This window comes from Orycteropus afer, unplaced genomic scaffold, assembly GCF_000298275.1.
Source record: "Orycteropus afer afer isolate SDZICR_OR568_19922 unplaced genomic scaffold, OryAfe1.0 scaffold00031, whole genome shotgun sequence".
Taxonomy (NCBI): Eukaryota; Metazoa; Chordata; class Mammalia; order Tubulidentata; family Orycteropodidae; genus Orycteropus; species Orycteropus afer.
Window position 1 is genome coordinate 158,159 of NW_006921618.1, and position 3,999 is coordinate 162,157.

The 3,999-nt window shown below is 38.0% G+C and overlaps 1 protein-coding gene across 1 annotated transcript in view; it reads right to left on the reverse strand.

The window, feature by feature from the left end:
- Nucleotides 1-3,999, reverse strand: part of SPATA21 (spermatogenesis associated 21) — a 90,028-nt gene that overhangs the window by 59,369 nt on the left and 26,660 nt on the right. The gene's annotated exons all lie outside the window — the stretch shown is intronic.

The following is a 3,999-nucleotide window of genomic DNA, read 5'->3' on the forward strand; positions in this document are numbered from 1 at the left end:
GAATCCAAGATCTCCAGGCGGAATGGTGGATTGTTCGCTCATGGACAGTTGTAAGAAGCACAACAGAATTCTGATCCACAGAAGAGTGTCTCTTTTCCCAGGATGCCCATAAATATACTGGAAGCAGGCCACACCCCTAAGGAAACTCCCTTTCAATGGACTGGCTACTCAAAACATATACATCTGATCCCACCATGGGAATAACCATATCACAACTGCTTAAACCACACAGAATTGTGGTCCAGCCAAGTTGACACACAGCTCCAACTATCACAGGATCTGAATGGATATTTTTCCAAAGAAGATAATACAAATGGCCAATAAGCATATACAAAAATACTCAACAACATGTCTTTAGGAAAATACAAATCACCATAATGAGATATCACTTTATATCCACTTAAAAAACAAACAAACAAAAATCAAACCAGTTGCTATCAAGTCGATTCTGATGCATGCCAGCCTGTGTTGGGTATAATAAAAAAGACAGAAAGACAGACAATAACAAGTGTTGGAGAGGATGTGGAGAAATTGAAGGTTTCATACATTGCTGTTGGGATTGTAAAATCATGCAGCCACTTTGGAAAACAGTTTGACACTTCCTTAAAAAAAATAAACAAAGAGTTACCATATGACTTAACAATTCTAATACTTGGTATATACCAAGAAGACTCAAAACAAATGTCTGCACAAAAGGTCCAAGTACATGAATGTTCAAACACAAAGAGTTACCATATGACTTAACAATTCTAATCCTTGGTATACACCAAGAAAACTCAAAACAAATGTCTGCACAAAAGGTCCAAGTACATGAATGTTCATAACAACATCACTCATAATAGCCAAAAAGTGGAAACAACTCAAATATTCATCAACTTATAAATGGATAAACAAAATACGATTGTTCTATATGTTATCGGGGAGCTCTGGTAGTGCAGTGCCTAAGGCACTTGACTGCTAACCAGAAGGCTGGCAGTTCAAACCCACCAGCCACTCCTCAGAAGGAAGATGAGGTAATCTATTTCTGTAGTGATACTTCCTCGGAAACCCAAGGAGGGGTCGCTAGGAGTCAAGTCTGACTCGATGGCATATAACAACAACAACATATGTTATAGATTGAATTACGTTCCCAAAAAAGATATGTTGAAGTTTTAATTCCCAGTAGCTGTAAATGAGGCCTTCTTTTGAAATAGGGTCTTTGAAGATGCTCTTTTAACATAAAGTTATACTGGAGTAGGGTGGTTCCTAATTTCATCTGAATAGTGTCCTTAGAAAAGAGAAGACACACATGAGGATGATACAAAGATACATCTAGTAAGCCAAGGAACTCCTGGGGTTACCAGAAGCCAGGAGAGACAAGAAGGGATCTTTTCCTACAGATTGGAAACCATAAGGCCCTGTCAACACCTCAAATTTGGACTATAACCTCCAGAACTGTGAGACAATAAATTTCTGCTCTTTAAACCTACCCACTTGAGGCATTTTTTTCTACAGTAACACTAGGTAATTAAGAAACATGCCAAGCTTGAATTGCCTTTGTTACATAAAAGTGGAAATATCAAGTAAGCAGTTGGCTATATGAGAATGGAGCTCAGGGGAGAAGTTGAAGTTGGAGTTGTCAGTGTGCAGATAGAACCCAGGAGAAAGATAATCAAAAGACAGGAACAGGAAATTCATAGAATAGGAAACATAAATGATTCAGAAATACATGAAAAGATGCACAATCTCATTTACAGTCAGAGTAATGAAAACTGAAACCACAATTTGATGAAATTTTATATCCACCAAATTGGCTAAAATGAAAAGAAAGACAAAAATCTGACAGTGTCAAGTGACAGTGAGGCTATGAAACAATTAGAACTCTTCTAGATTCCTGATGGTAAAATTCCTTTGAAAAACAATTTGACCCTATCTACTAAAGTTCAAGATGCATATATCCTACAACCCACAATCCCAGTCCTAGATATTTACCCTACAGCAGTGGCTTTCAAAGTGTGGTCCACAGATGCTTGGCAGGGTCCACCAAGACTCTTTCAGGTGGCCTACAAAGTCTAAACTATCTTGATAAAATACTAAGACTTTATTTTCCTCTTAAATTGGTTGACATTTGCACTGAGGCCACAAAAGTAACAGTGGGTAAAGCTGAGCCTTAGCACAAATCAAAGAGATGGTACCAAACCAAACTCTACTTGGGGTAATTGTATTCTTCATTGCCTCACATTCACAGGAAAAAGAAAGTCTGGTGAAACATTAAAACTTATTAATCATATTAAATCTTGACTCTTATATGTATGTCTCTTTAATATTTTGTGAATATAGAGGGGTGGTGCCTCAAAAAATTTACAAATAGAACTATCATATAGCCCAGCAATCCATTCCTAGGAATATACCAAAAAGACTAGAAAGCAGAGACTTGCACACCAATGTTCATTGCAGCACTATTCACAATAGCCAGAAGGTGGAAAGAATCTAAGTGCCCAACAACGGATGAATGGATAAACAAAATGTGGTATATACATGCAATGGAATACTACTCAGACAGTAAGAGAAATGAAATCTTATATCTGTTACAATAGATATGAAGCTAGAAGAATTTATGGTGAGTAACACAAAAGGACAAATATTGTATGACTTCACTTATATAAAAAGACACTTGTATAGACAACAAAGTTTATGAGTGGCTATGAGGGGTGGGGAGGGAGGAGGAAAGAGGTGGGGTTAACAGTGATGGAAATATCACATTGATTAAGGGTAGGGTTGCACAGATGATTATGGTAATTCCTGTCAATAAGTTGTATACCTGTAAAAAGTTGAATTGGCAAAAGTTGTATGATAGATATGTTTACAATGACAAAAAAGAAAGCAGCTGCTGAGGATGATTATGTACAAAGATCTCGTGGGGTTTGGTTCCTTTGTTTGGAGGTTTAGGGTCATGGTTTCATCAGACATCTCAGTTAATTGGCTTAATAACATGTTTAGTGCTTATGTTCTACCTCCTAGTTCAATGTGTAGTGCCTGGGGTCTTAAAAGCTTATAAGTGACCATCTAAGGGACAACAATTGGTCTCTATTTGCCTGCAACAACAGAGGAAAGAGAGTCAGGAATAGGAGGAGGATAGGGAATGTGTGATTGATTGCCTTTATGAACAACTGTCTCCTTTGCCCTGAGACCAGAAGAACTGGGTAGTGCCTGGCTACCATCACTGAACATTTTAATCAATATTCCACAGAAGAAAACTGATAAAAAAAAAGGGGGGGGGAATGGAGAATAGAATTTCAGATTTCATGAACTCCAGACTTCCTAGAGCCATGAAAGTTGGATGAACTCCTGAAACTATTGCCCTGAGACAATCTTTAAATCTTAAACCAAAAATATTACCTAAAATCATCTTAAATCAAATAATAATTTATAGTACAGCAAATTCTGGATAGAGTGGGAGAACAATGTGGAACAAAACTCAAAATCAAGAAAAAAGGGGACTTCTGGTAAAATGGCAGAATAGGCAGACAAGCTACACAGATCCTCTTCAACACAGAAAAGAGAAACCAATTGTAACAGATACAGAAGATAATTCTGGCACCCAGAGTTTGAAAGGAGTATACAGAAGTAGAATAAACACCAAGCAGTAGAAGAACCTGAATGAAAACAGTGAATAAGGAGACAAATGGAGCTGCGGACTGTGAGCTATCCTGACAGCATGGACAGTTTGAATATTTCCAAGTGGTGTTAGGAAATGAGAATTAACCTAAAAATTGGTCCTGCTCTCCAAAGGCTGCATGGACAACTGCGCTGGTGGCTGATGACTGAAAAGGGAAACAGCAAAGAAGGAGATAAACTGAGCTGTGGACTTTCAGCTGTCTGGAGGGCACTGCCATTTTGAATGTTAAGTGGTGGCCATTTTGGATATTTAAAGTGACAGAATTCTCATTCAGATTCCAGGGACCTAAGAATAGACTCCACTTGCCAAAGACAGCACAGACATACAGGAGACTAACAACC